At 37.4% G+C, this 15665-nt stretch overlaps 1 long non-coding RNA gene across 1 annotated transcript; it reads right to left on the bottom strand.

Moving 5' to 3' along the window:
- Positions 1-508: 508 nt before the first annotated feature.
- Positions 509-966, bottom strand: LOC135195404 (uncharacterized). The gene is made up of 3 exons (XR_010310107.1): positions 888-966; positions 670-762; positions 509-543 (listed from the first exon to the last, which is right to left on the bottom strand). It is a non-coding gene; the product is annotated as an uncharacterized LOC135195404 (long non-coding RNA).
- Between the last annotated feature and the right edge of the window lie 14699 nt (positions 967-15665).

The raw sequence follows: 15665 nt of genomic DNA, 5'->3' as shown, positions 1-15665 counted from the left end.
ACTTAATTTAGAAATTCCTTACATAACTTACCAACTTTTAGTGAGTCTCAAAGCTGTTTACCTAGGTTGTGGGAGATGGAGGTGGAGGTGTAGAGCATTCATGATAAGGATGCATTCCAAACCTAACTTCAGTGTGCTTTATCACAGATAACAGGCTAGGATGATGGGCAGTCTGGAATGAAGAATTAATATTAAAGACAGTATGTAACCACTTAGGTGTACAAATTTATTGTACGTATGCAAACATTAAACACAACTGAGAATTCCTTACCTCCAGCAAAATGAAGATGTTAGGCTATGTATAGGTCTGGTTTATGTAAGTCCACAGGTGCATGCCAGTCTGGAATGATAATGTAATAGTACATATGATTATAGTATGGTATGTTACATACATAACATGGTTATTACATATGTAATATTAAAACATTAATAAAAAAACTGTCCTTACCAAATTCTAGTGGTTGGCTTGCTTACTGGGATGGTCATATGGTACATGAGAGTGGGTGGCTGGCTATGGAGTGGGATGGGCAGGTGCTTGGGAGTCTGGAATGATAAAAAATATATAAAATGATAGTTACTACTACTGTAACTACTGCACATGTTATTACTGTTTGACATATGTAGTGTGTAATACGTATGTTCAATATAAAAAATGAAGAATTCTTTTACCTGAAGGAATGGGAGAGGTGATACTACTCGTATCAACTGATTTGGGCTCTGGGGAGGTGATACTTGTATCAACTGATGAGGGAACATCTACATCTGGAAAGAATGATAGGTACATATTATAAGGTGGATGTAATTGTAGCTATGTTTACACTTTTTAATAAAATTTCTATTAGCAATTTATAAAACATTTTATACAAATTTTGTTAAGGATTCCTTACCTGATGTATAGGGCGAGGCATCAAAACCATGGAAAGGCTCAGGGTCATCTGGGTCACTGTCACTATCAAAGGGGTCTGAAATGGAAAAAAAAAATAATAATAAGGTTATGCAACATCAACACATTGTACCACTATGTAAGTTAGTGTACGTATGTATGTAGGGTGTAAACAATTTCCAACATGAAAATGAGAAAATGAATTGCTTACCTGATTGTACACGTGGCAGGTGGGCGGGCTGATACAGAGGGTCCAGGTACAGGGGATCTGGAAACTGTCACAGGTAGTACAGGGAGATCTGGAACTGTCACAGGTAGTACAGGGAGATCTGGAACTGTCACAGGTAGTACAGGGGGATCTGGAACTGTCACCACTTCTGCAATAAAATTACAAATGAAATGAAAATTAATGAGTTACAATTTACTCTTACATTTAGTAGTTGTTACATTAAAAAATTAAACTTTTACATTTTAATATGTACACTATGTAAACACATAAATTATAAACAGTTCAGAATTCCTTACAGGACTAGGAGTGGGAGGTGGTGGTACTGGAGACTTGTGAAAGAAAGTGTCAAGCCTGGACTGCACACTTCTCTTCGTCTGCTTCTCCTTCAGGGTCTCCTTGTAGAAAGTCACCAAATCCATGATTCCTCTCTTGATTTTTGTCAAACCTAGAAACGTTAGGGTCTTCTGCCTCAAAAGAAGCCAAGGCTCTCTCCAGATGAGTAAAACCCTCTGACAAGCCTTTCACAGTTTAATGACCTGGGTTTTGGCTCTGGTGCCGCCTCCTCTTCCTCAATCATTTGTTGTTCAAGTTCTAGTAAGTTCCTCTGCAGACAATTCCTCTCCATGGGAAGCCAGCAGCTCTGTTACATCATCAGGTTCAAGATCTAGTTGCAGCCTCTTGCTTAGCCCTACGATCTTCCTCGTCACAGTCTCGACGTCTTCTGCCTGGTCAAAGCCTTCAAAACTGTGCACAAACTGTGGACACAGTTTCCTCCAGGCCCCATTTAAAGTGGTCGTCTTCACCTCGTCCCAAGCACTTGCAATGTTCTTCACTGCATCTGCAATGTTGTAGCCCTTCCAGAATTGCTTCAGTGTCAACTCCTTGTTAGCTTCTATGGCCCTCAAAGCAACACGTATGGTCCTTCTAAGGTAGTAAGCCTTGAAATTTGCTATTACTCCCTGGTCCATTGGCTGTATCAGCGATGTGGTATTGGGTGGGAGTACACCACCTTCACATTAGGATGCATGTCGCTCAAATTTGAAGGTGACCAGTGGGCATTGTCCAGGACTAAGAGTGGGCTTAAAAGGCAGACCCTTCGAAGTCAAATACCGCTCCACTGCTGGCACGAAATGGTCATTGAAACCATCTTCGAAGACCATTAAGGTAACCACGCCTTCTTGTTAGATTTCCAAATCACAGGGAGTTGACTCTTGAAAAATGCCCTTGAAAGCCCTGGGATTCTCGCCAAATACACCAGCAAGGGCTTCAGTTTCAATCACCACTTGCATGGGGGCCCCCAAAACAGCAAAGTCAGTCGCTCCTTTCCAGCTTTATGGCCAGGTGCTGACTTCTCCTCCTTGGAAAGGTACGTTCGATTTGCATTCTTTTCCAAAATAATCCAGTCTCCATCCACCTTAAAGACTTGGTCAGCCGTGTAAAACCACCCCCATCCTTAATTATCTCAGCCAAACCACCTGGAAAACTTTCTGCTGCTTCGCTATCAGCACTAGCAGCTTCACCTTGCAGCTTCACATTATGCAAATTTGCACGAGCCTTAAAACGGTTAAACCAACCTCTACTCGCGGAAAATTCACCCACCAGCACTGCCTTCGCCAAACTTTTTCACTACTGCCTCATGCAGCGCTCTAGCCTTCTCCTGGATCACACTTAAGCTCACCGGAACACGTCCGCTGGTTCTGGTCCTCCAGCCAGATCATGAGCAATTTCTCCATTTCAACAATGCTCTGGCTACGTTGCTTCTCGTTTATCACCGTTGACTTCATCGGTGCAGCATCCACTTACGTGCTTCAGAATACGTTCCCCCCTTATCCTTCACAATGGTTACCACCGTGGTCCTGCTCAAGCCTAAAGAACGGCCTATTTCGGTGTTAGTTTCTCCCTTCTCCGAACGCTTTATCACGTCATATTTGACCTCCATCGTGATGACCTTCCTCTTCTTGGATGAACTATCATCGGAGGAAGTACTTTGGCGTTTAGGAGCCATTGTAAATTAGCGAAAATGGCAAGGAATTTCAGCAACGTCTCAGCACACAACCTAGTGGAATGCAGGCAGGCACGCGATTGAAGTGGCGTCCTTCTTTCGTATTGTTACGCTTGGCGTCCTCCGACCGTCCGAGGTCGTTGTTCGGAATCAATTTACCATACAGTTTAATAGCGTAAATTAATTTATGCACCTCCGCTCAAAAACTAGTTCTGCATATGAGGTCTACGTTAAAAAGCATAACAAAACGTCGTAACCTTGGAATTTGTGTTGTAATCTAACCAGAAACTTAGTTTTTTTAATTATGTACTGGAAACAAGCAATGATTTCATTATATTTGCGCTTTTGACTGTTTTAAACTGCGCATATCCCAAGTTATAGTGTAGTTCAGTCGTTTCCCGCAAACTAGTTCCGCATATGCGGCGTCAGTAAAAAAATTCAAAAAATACGAAAAAAAAAAGTGTCAAAAATCATCATAACCTCAAATTTTTGTTGTAATGTAACCAAAACATATTTTTATTATGTACTGTGCTAAACTATAAAGGATTGTTATCATAGCATGCGTTTTTTAAAAGCGTCGTTAACTCGGAGCGTCGGAAGCGTCAGCGTCGTAACCTCGGAACAAGCGTCGTAACCCAGGACAGAATTTCCATTGAATATTTGAAGAAAAAGCGTCGTAACCTCGGAACGTCGTAAGCCGGAACGTCGTAGCGGGGACCGCACTGTATATATTTTCAAGACGACCCAAAGACTTTTCAGATGAAGACCACAGACAATCTGTGGAAATAAAGACTACATCCGTGCACGTCCTGGTGACTGGTTGTATTCACACTGCTGTGTAAAGTGCTGCTTCAAGGGAAGCGGTCCTCTTATACGAAGGGAACAGTCCCAATCACACGAGAGGCCACAAGTCTATCATCATCACAGAAGTGGTGGCTTCGATCTTCATACTATGAAGAGCACCTGCAGAAGACCTTGTGACAGCACACACTCAGGGAAAGAGGTCCAATTGTGGAAGTTGGTTATCAAGAAAACACCAAAAAAGACACAGCCGTGGGGCCTGTCTGAGGCATGGCCATCCATTAGGTCTCCAGAAATGCTGTCTTCATCTGCATAAGCTCTAGCTTATGGCACAAAGTAAAGGAACATCAAGTTGGGCCTTGACTTGCATGGCTTGTCAGTTTCAGTATATCCAGTCTCCACCTGCAAGCTATACTATTATCAAATACAAGAAATCCAAAGGTACTACAATATGTGTGCGCGCAAAGTGTTAAAAGAAATACAAATAACTAGATTTCTCGTAATTTGACTGACAGTGATCACAGTACATAATGCAATGGTAGTGCACCTCATGTTCACTAAACTGTATTTTATATTTATCATAGGTATGGTTGTCCATTTACAGTACAGCACATACAGTTTAGTAATACCATTAGCCAATCATATGTGCTGTACACTGTGTACAACTTGCCCTGTAATATTGAATGAAAAGCTACTACAGTACAAAAACCATTCATGTATGCAAAAGTACTCTACAATGTTCACACCTACCCCTCTCAAAACTTTCAGTACAACACCCGAAGAAAGAAAAGTGACCATTCTGGTGTGCATATTTGAAGACAGAATCCCATGTGACTGCGTAGTAGTACTCGGGAGGCATTACACCTCCAGTGCCTGCAAGTGACTTCAGTTGCTGCCCAAAGATGCTGGAAGAGTTGCAGGAATTATGCCATTAAGGTATCAGACTCCAGAATGAGAGAATTGGGTTATGGGTCCCCATTGAACAAACAATGTCGTTTATGCAGATGTCTTGATAGACTTAGATGTGGTAGGGTTAAGGTGTAAAGGTAGCACTGAAAAAATCCTTAAACTGCTAATGATGTCTGATGATGCTGATCCATGTATTATGACTAGACCCAATCAAGTTATCAACTAACCATTCTGTCACAACTATGATGGTTAGCCAATTTGATGCGGGATATAAGCTGTGTCTTGCAATGTGTTGAACTTCAGCTTGACAGTTGATGATGTCCTGAGTGGGCCCTCTGACTTTCCTTGTCCATTATTAGAATCGGTAACTTAGAACCCTAGATAACTGACAACCTCCTCTCTAGAGTATGTACAGTATTATTATTATTATTAATAGGTGTTAGTTTTCCAGACCTCTGAGTCTCGAGTAGACTCTTCTCGGGCTGGTTCTCAGGGATCAATCCTGAAAAAAAAAAAAAAAAAAAAAAAATTTAGACTTTATTTGAGAAACCCGTCTATTTAAAAAATTTATGATTTTATTAATTGAAAAATCCCTGCTTTCCGCAAGAATATTTTTCATTTCTGAACTCCGCAGATAAATAGATCTTTGCTGGGTCCAATTGGGGCACTCAACAAGCAAATGCTGTACTGTCATGGGTGTTTGACATCTGTTACATTTCACTGGGTCAGCATGTGGTGTTGACATCAAGTGACCATGTGAGAACCTCTTGTGGGTGTCCTATACGTAGCCTTGCGGATCACCCCTCTTTTGCTCTTTCCTCCTGTGAGGATGTCCTCCATGCATAGACTTCAGTTTTTATATTTTTAAGTTTGTTTGTTGTTGGCACCGAGGCCCATTCTTCTTTCCAATCCTGGTAATTAATGTTTTAACTGATTTTACCCAGTCTGACACTGGGGCATATGAAATTGTTGGAGGGATAGTGCAGGCTAATTTGGCAGCAGAGTCTGCATATTCATTTCCTTTTATTCCCACGTGTGCTGGGATCCAACATATTTCCATTGATAATTCCTGATTGGAGGAGTTGATGAATTTTATTTGAATTTCCTGTACTATTTGGTTTCCTGATTTATACTGTCCTATTGCATCTATAGCGCTACGTGAGTCACTGAAAATTACAGAGACACTTGCTTTTGCCTCATATCATATCTAGAGCCATCTGTAATGCTGTGACTTCAGCAGTAAATACTGATGATATTTGAAGGTAGGCTTTTTTTACTTAACTATTTTTCTATTTTTCGAATATGCAGATGCTCCTACTCCACAACATTATTTTTGGAGCCGTCTGTATATATCATAAATTTGTCGCCTTTTCTTCTAATGTGCTCCAAAGCATGTTGGCGGTACATTCCGTACTTGTCATTTGTTTTTTGAGTAGGTAAGACAGGGAGGTACATATCTTTACTCTATTTAAAATCCATGGTGGTGGCAATTCCATTGGTGGTGAAAAATTGGATTCATATTATGTATGTTCATTATGTATCTAGCTCTTTTTTGGGAAAGAGCTAGTACTATTAACTGCTGTTACTTGATTACAGTTTTGGAAGCAGTAAGTTGCAGGAGACGATCCCGCTTGCATTGAAAGACCTCTTTGTATTGTTATTAAATTACGGTGATGTTTTAAGGGCAAAATACCTGCCTCCACCAAAAGTGAGTTTGTTGGGGACGATCGGAAAGCTCCTGTGCACAATCGCACGCCTTCATGGTGCACTGCATCGAGAGATTTTAATGCAGATTCTGAGGCGGATGAATATATTGGACAGCAGTAATCTATTATGGATAAGACTGTTGCCTTATATATCATTAATAAAATGTCTCGCTTTGCTCCCCAATTAGTGTGTGATAACTTTTTTAATATGGCAAGGCTTTGATGCCCTTGGCTTTAATGTATTTGATGTTGCTCTTTCCAATTAAAATGTTTGATCAGGGTATTACTCCTAGATACTTGATTTTTTGTACAAAATTGTATTTCAGTGCTATAAAGATGCAGTTTGATTGTTTGGTTCTTCATCCACCTTTTGTCTTTGTAGAAGACGATTGCTTTTGTTTTATCAGTTGAAAATTTAAATCCCAACGAATTTGCCCAACTACATATATTTGAAATGGCAGTACTGAGAACTCTCTGAGCATGTCTCAGATTACTACTCGTATAGTAAATGACAAAGTCATCAACATATAAAAACTGTTTTTTTACACCACTTGGTAAATTTATAGTAATGTCATTGATTGCTAAAGCAAACAATGTACAGCTCAAGACACTACCTTGAGGGATTCCTTCTTCCAGTTTATAGGTTACTGAGTAGGAATTTTCTACTCTTACTTGAAAGTCTGTTTGTTTAAGAAGTTCTTAAATAAAATATTGGTAAGTGGCCTCTTAGTCCCTTGGAGTGGAGTTGTTTTTGCATGATGTTATGTTTCCATGTTGTATCGTATGCTTTTTCTATATCAAAAAAATATAGCTACTGTTAATTTCTTTTGTTCAAAGCCTTTTTTGATATGATCTTCTAAATGTGTTAAGGGATCTAGGGTTGATCTGCCAGCTATTGAACCAGATTGTGTTGGTGTTAAAATGGATTCTTTGTTATTACATACGTTAATCGTGCATTAACCATTTTTTCTAAGATTTTGCATAGGCAACTTGTTAGAGATATCGGTCTATAATTGGATGGATTACTTGCATCCTTTCCTGGTTTGTTTATTGGAATAATTATGGCATGTTTCCATTTATCAGGAAAGACACGTTTTAGCCAGATACTATTGTAAAAAATTTAATAAATATGATTTAGCTATAGTAGCTTAATTTTTCTATCATTTCAAATGATATTTTATCATATCCTGGTGCAGAGGGATGACAAGAGTTGATGGCATTATCTAGTTCATCCATGTTAAAAATATAGTTATATTCCAGGTCTTCAAGAGTTTTTCAAAATTGAGTATTATATTTTCTTTTGTTTTCTGATACTTTTGAAAATGTGTATCTAGGCTGGAGTAAGCACTGATGTTTTCAAAATGTTTCCCAATTATGTTTGATATTTCATAAGTATCATGGTATATTTTTCCATTTAAATGTATTGCACTTCTTGGAGGTCTTATATGTTTTCCATTGATTTTCCTTATCTTTTGCCAGACATCCCTTGTGGATGTGTTTGAAGATATGTTTGAGACATATTCCTCCATGATGCGATTTTTTCAGCTTATTACCGTTTTTCTAAATTTGGCTGTAATATTTGTTATATAGTGGTTTAATGTGGTTAATTGTTATGTTTGTTATAACTATTTTGTTTTAATATGTTTATACTATAGGGCATTTTTGTTGAGTGATTTAAGGCGAGTTTTGAGTCTGTTTAGATTGCGACTCATATATGTTTTTATTTTACTTAATGTTGTTAATGTTGGATTCCACCTATGGACAGGGGATTTTGTGGAATGTGTTTTTGTTTTTGGAATACTTTTATCTGCAGCATTTATTATGAAGTTTGAGAAGGATTCACATGTAGTATTGTGATCTTCATTATGTGGGAATGGTGGTATGTTTCGTGTGTATAAGGAAATATTTATCCCAGTTAGCTTTTTGGATATTATATCTTGTAGTGGCAATATTTGACATTACTTAAGTAGTTCAGAATGATTGGGAAATGGTCACTTGTGTATGAATCGTCTAGGACGTTCCATTCAAATTTCTCCGCTACATCATTTGAACATAATGAAATGTCAATTGAAGAAAAGGTTAGGTGTGTATTTGAAAAATATGTTGGAAGGAACTTCACTTTCATTGAGACAATACAGGTTGTGTTTCATTATAGTATTCTCTATGTTGATTCCGGATGTGTCAGTGGGGTTATTAATATCCCATAATGGATTATGTGCATTAAAATCTCCTACTATAAGTAGTGGTTCCTGTATACTTTTGCTAAAAAGTTCAGAAAAATCACTGAAATTTGCATTGAAATTTGGTTGGTTATATAAATTACAAATAGTAATTTTACTTTTATCAGGCATATACAGTTTAATTGATGTTATTTGATATGGCATAGATGGTATGTCAACAGGTTCATATGTTAATGCTATTATGGAACGTATATGGCTGTGCCTAATTTTCCCACGTCAGTTGGTGAATAACAGGCAATTTTTTATAGTGTTGGATATTTGTAGGGTTACTTTCCTATATGTTGTAGACATATGCACATTGGGTTGTGGTCTCGTATGATTCTTTGTAATTCACCCAGACGTAGTCGGGTTAAGAGACCATTTATATTCCATTGAATGATTTTATATTCCATTATTGGGAGGAATTGGTGTTAAATTCTGTAAATTGATTGACTGATTTACATTTATCCTCGTAAGTTTTATATGCATTTGAATTTCTTTGTGGTTTTTTAATCGTTGTATTTGTATGTTGGTTATTAGATTCTGCAGTTGTTTGTTTTTCATAGTTGAATATTAATAAGTCTATTTTTTATTTATAATTTCCTTTTTGTATTTTAAGGATTCAGAACATAATTCGTTCTCATGTTTGGTGTGTTAAAGGGCAACCTCCTTAATTTGGTAAAATTGTCAATACAATTTCGTACTGTGTCCTCTGTCTTGGTAAGGTTAGTTGGTTATATGTACTTACAAAGCATTCATTACAACCACAAGATGAAGCATGTTTGGTAATGTTAATTATTGGTTCAGAAGTTTTTGGTCTAGCTTTAGAAATTTCTGGTTTTGTAATTCTATTGTTCCTTTTCTGTAGTGATAAGGACTGTTGGTTTGAGGGTTATTTGTTTTTGTTGTTGTTAATGGGATATTTCGGTCTTGTGGATGGTTGGTTGGGGGTGATAGTTATATTTTGGTTTGGTTTAATGGTATGATTTTCATTAGTATTATTTTGATGGAACTTGTAAAGAGTGATCTTTACTGTCCAGATGTTGGCTGTTTGATTGAGATTGAGGGTAATTGTGTATTTCCACTTGTGATGAGGTTAGTTTAATATCTTTTTTAAAATGTTCTCCTGGTGTAGTTGGAGTCTCTCTGGATTGATTGTAATTTTCAATATTTACCTTTTTTTCCCTTAGGTGGGGTTCTTGTCTAGAATTCTTTTCTTTTTGCCAGTTTGATTATCATCATTATTTAATTCTTCCTTCTATTGGAAGTTCTTTTCCATGGATAACTGAATCATCTATGTTTAGTGGTGGTATTGGTTGTTGTAATATCACTTTTATTTTGTGTTTCAGTATTATTGGTATGAAATCCAGTTTCCCTGTTTATACTATCTTGTTTGTCATTGTGCTGGTTTGATGTCTTGATTTTTAGTCACATTTGAAAAGAAAAGGTGGGGGTTTTGGATGGATTGTTAACGCCTCTTACTTTTAGCTCAAGTCTGGCTTCCATGACTGACATTCCTGTCCTATTTATTACAACTGAAGTTCTGTGTATATTGGTAAAATGAACACTCCTTAGATTTTGCGTGATGGGCTAGTCCACAATTAATACATTTTGATTGATTACAGTTCCAATTAGTGGTATGGTCATCTGATGCACAGACTGCACATATAGCTTATTACGGCATCTTTTGTATGTGTGTCCATACCTTGAGCACTGTGTACATTGTAATGGTTTAGGAACAAAAGGACGAACTTCTCTATTTTGTCCAAGAATTTTTATTTTAAATGGTAAGTCTTGGCCTGTAAATTTTATTTTGGCAATGTTGATATTTTTACTTTTATCTTTCCTACTTGAAATAGAGTATATTTCTAAATCGTGGGATATTGTTTATAATCTCAATTTTAGGGAGTCTAGCAATGGTTTTTTTTGTTTTGAGGAAGCTCCTGCTCGCTATTGGGTAGGATGACTGTACCCTGTACATAATTCAATGTTTCGTGGCTTGTAATTATTACCTTTATTATTTATTTATTTCTGTTTATACTTAAAAAGGCAGTGGACTGCTTTTTATTGGTTACTTGGATAAGCCATTCATTGTCCTTGATGTGTCTGCATTCCATGTCTTGTGTTGGATATATGTTAAGTAATTTGTTTTCTAGCATCCGCTGCTGAGATTTTGTTGTCAACTTTTGAGACTAGAAATCTTGACCAATTATCTGGTCCAAAGAGGTCATCAAAATGTACCATGTGGGATTAAGTCGGTAATTTTTGTTTCTTTTTGGTCCTTGTTTTATGTATGTTGCTTGTCTATTATGATTTTTATATTTTTCTGTATTGCTGGGAGGATTATTTGTCTCTAATTCAGAATTATTGTTCATCATATATGGTTCCATTGTTACGATATTGGAGTTTACCAATTTATTTTGTTTGTTTCTTTTTTTTTATTTATGCACTCTATTTGGTTTTCTGGCTCTGCTGCTTTACTTGGAACAGGGTGTTCCTTTGTATCTTTTATAGTACTTTCACTACTTGTGGCAGTACCTAGGAAATTCGGGAGTGACGTGCCAATGGTCATCAACTGTGCCGTAGTTTTTCCATCATGGGGCCCAGGGTACTCAAATCATTTATTCACAGTTCATAAACAAATTTTTGAGTTTTTACAAAAAAAAAAAAAAAAAAAAAAAAAAAAAAAAAAAACAAAAAAAAAAAAAAAAAAAACAACAAAAAAAAAAAATTCTTGAAAAAGATATCATTGGCCCTTCGCGAAGTTAAATCTTCTGCCAAAGGCACAAGTGAGAAAGGACTCCCAAATGTCCGCAATCCCTACCCTACCCCAAAAGGGGATGGCATAACATGATTAGTATGGCCCAAGTTAAAGCAGAACACGGCTTGTAGACTAAGAGTATTATGTTAATACAATTAATCCCCTCCATCCTAATCACATTATGGGCAAACTGGATAGAATGCCGAGAGTTCTATTCCAAGAACCAGGGCCCCCTGGAATCCGTGGTCCAGCTCCACAGAATAGTTCCGCCTGAAAAACAGGTCCGAACATTGTCGGGTAGATGATGGATCTACCACAGTTCTCACTATTTAGCTTCGGATTTAACTCCACGTTAAGCCATGATATGTTTTTCTCATTTATTTGCTTTTAAAAATTTTGCAAAAATGGAAAAGTCCCACTAAGTTTACTCGAAATATATAATGTCATATGGGAACTCTTGGGTTCGAACCTGGGAAGAGATTCCTGAGGTTCGAGAGCCCCCTCACCACGTCAAGGTGGTCCCCAAAATGAGGGGGTATGTACAGTATACCACCCATTCTTCAAGTTAAGAGCAATAATTTAGCTCAAGCCAGTTGTCAGTCACTGACTTGAGAATGGTAGTTCTGAAGAATCTACAGAGTCTGTTACCTTCAAGTAAGCAATACAAACTCATTCTCCTTATCTCTGAACACCACCATCTATTACAGGAGCCTCCATCAGCAAAGCCTTTTCACTGCCACAATAATACCCTGGTCCACTGCTGGAAGGACAGGCATTTTAGGAAACGAAAAATATTCATCAAATTTTTACCAAGCCTTTAAAGAATGTTATCAAATAACAAGAAGCTTAGCCATTACCCCAAAAAGGCAAAGTGGTAGCTTATTTTCTACCAAAAAGTTTTAGCCTGTGGGTATTTGCACATCTGGTAAACATTACTTGCCAAGCTTTTGACTAGGCAACTTCTTCCCTGACTCATCAGGAAAGGTATTAGTATGTGCAGAACAGTAAAACAACCCAATTTTGTACAACCTAACCTGAGAATTCCCTGTGAAACTTGGCAATATCTTCCTCTAAAGCATCCAAATCTTTGCCATGAGTCTTTCAAACAGTAATTCCATAGCAAAGTTTAAAACCAAAGCGCCAGCCTTCAGAAACCTTGAACTTGGCAATGCCTTGCAGCTATAACAAAACTATTAAATTTATATCCCATAGTGCTTAAAAAAACAAAACCTAAGTGACACAAAAACCAAACAAAAAGTATACAGTATAAATAAATTAGAAACAAGTAGGCAAGCTACTTATATAGTCTAACAACCATACGGAGACACACGTCCGCGCTTTAAGACAGCCAAAGTGACCAGTGTTGGAGGAGAAAGATGGGGGTACACCCCCACCCATCCCCGTTTACCACCAGTTAACTTTTCCTGTTACCAAGTTCAACGGCTCCCACCTTACGTTGAAGGATACTCTTTATTATGCAAGGCATCTGTTTGTATGCATATTAAAAATTTAAATGATACTGCAGAAAATGCCAAATCTCCAAAAATGGGTTAACATTTCTATTGATTATAGTACAATTTGTGAAAAATTAGTGTAATATTATGAAAGCTAACAGATAACACATCAGTAACAACTTTGCAATACTGTGCTGTAGAAAAACAAAGGACTTTTAATGAACAAAACATTTTAACCACCACATAACAGCACACTATACTTAGTGATTTTTTTCCCTAAAAAAAAAAAAAAAACAACAACAACAACTATGACAACTTACTGGTTTGGTTCCAGGTTCTTGCATGTATGACCAAACCTTGTTCTTTAGGTACATGATGTCCCTCAAGGTCATCTTGACCTTATTTGTGCAATATCAAGGCAGTCATGAATCACAAACTTTGAGACCAAGAGCAACACAATTGTCATTAGCTTAGCAGGAGGCAGTGACATCGCCACAAGCACAAACATATACAGGCGGTCCCCGGGTTACGAAAGGGGTTCCGTTCTTGAGACGTGTCGTAAGCCAAAAATCGTCGTAAGTCGGAACATTGTCAAAAATCCTAAGAAAACCTTACTTTTAATGCTTTGGGTGCATTGAAAACTATGCAAACTGCATTCTTATGGCATTTTTCATCAAAAAAACCTTCAAATGTTGATTATTTTGCATTTTTGGTGTCATATTTCATCTCCCAGATGAGCGTTGTAGGCGTTGTAACCCTGGAACATGCGTCGTAACCCTGGAAATAACGTCTATTGACAAGCGTCGTAACCTCGGAACGTCGTAAGCCGACACCGTCGTAACCCGGGGACTGCCTGTATACCTGAAATAAACCCCCAGCAGAGCACAGGGAATGACAATGAACACAAAATTTTGTAGTGAAGAACTGATAACACTTCGTAGAGCACAAGTCAGTGACCAAAGCTGAGAGAACAAGTAGTTGTGACTGTGACAAACTTTATGGATAATTAATTTGATAAAATTAAAACTCATTAAACCCACCACTGTATTGTAGTATTCTTTTTACCAGACAAGAGTTACGTTAATGTACTGTAATTAGATCTCGTCTTTCAATTGTTCGCACTTGTTTGACCCATAAATATTTGTTGAATAGCTCAAGTGACCTGACCCCTGTGAAAAAAGACAGCTGATCAATATATGTATTTCATGTGAATGACCAAACTTCAATCAACAGTTAAATGTTAATTTTGGAAACATTAAATAAGGAATTTTTCCTTGTGTTAATAATTATTTATTTTTCCAATATGTAATCAAATTTAAAAAGGTACTTTTCAAAAACTAGTCTTTGTTATTCCAATGATAAATTTAAAATTAATTACAAACCCTGGATACCACCATACAGTTACACATTTTGACTCAACAGTCTGCTTAAACTACTGACCTAATAACCAGGGCTGAGGAGGTTGAAGGATTTTCAAGGTCAAGGCTTCACAGGTTTTGCTTATAAACAATGTTTCATGAAACTGATGTTTCCCAGACCTTGATTCTAGGCCTGCTTGGCACTAATGAATATAGTACTATTTGATTTCATGAGCTATTCTAGAAATGGCAAGGCTGGCTCAGTTGGTTCTCCCATTAACTTCAAGTACTTCAGGCTGTAACACTCAACATAGCAGCATCCACTTCCTATCCTTAAACAACGTCCTCTTGGTCTTATCAACCTCCACACTGTAGTGTTAATAAGGGTATGGTACGTGTATATATATAGTTTTTCACCAATATTTTTATGACATACTCCAGCCACATATTTGATGCTTTCTCTAACTTTCAAAGCTCTTCCTCAGAAATTCTAGAAACCATTTCTGTCATTGCATGGTCGACAATAACACTAAAAAAATTGTTTTCCTCTTCTTTTTTAGGCAGATACTCGATTTGTTCTTATCCAACATATGGCTTTATTCAGCAAAGTTTGTACCATTTTTTTAGTTTTTCTTTGAAAACTCCCATTTGCCACACCTTAGCCTTTGATTGACTCATTTTACTGTATAAATGCTTTTTATGGGTTATTTTTCAATGAAAAATAAAACGGTACACACAATCCAAGTAGTGAAGGAATAAGACTAAGCACAGCATAAATATTATTGAGATAACTGTTGGAGACAAGGCTGACATCAATGAGTCAGATGGTCAATCTATAAGGAGCATCAGCCAATGCAGTACAACTCCAAAATCCCTTCTGTAACAAGATTCCATCACTGCTTGGACAGACTGAGGCAAATTTTAGTTTAGCATTTGGGATTTACTTCCTTATAAATTTTCCAACAGCATATTTTCAAATCTGTTAAATTATCTTGAGCAGACTGAGCACAATGGCAACTTTGGTGGTTTTTATTTTGTGATGTTCCCAGTTATCTTCTCTCCAACTAGAAAAACTCTTTGTCGACTGCTGAAGTGGCTTTTAAATGCATCAGAATACATACACATAATCATGTACTTTCTTCACAGGATAATCTGGTTCAGGATCAGGTTGCTACACTAGATGAACTTCAATCTTGACTAGAGACAACATGTCTCTGCAACCATGACAAAGATTGGTACTTTCTGAATCTTTGTGAGCGTAGATGTCTGTAGTTATAACAAGTTTATAAATGGAACTCTCTTTGGAGACACTGGTAGCACACCAGTTTTACTCTCTTCCTTGC

This window comes from Macrobrachium nipponense, chromosome 16 (genome assembly GCF_015104395.2).
Source record: "Macrobrachium nipponense isolate FS-2020 chromosome 16, ASM1510439v2, whole genome shotgun sequence".
Classification (NCBI taxonomy): Eukaryota; Metazoa; Arthropoda; class Malacostraca; order Decapoda; family Palaemonidae; genus Macrobrachium; species Macrobrachium nipponense.
Note: the sequence above shows the minus strand (reverse complement) of the source record. Positions and strands in the feature narration are given on the sequence as shown.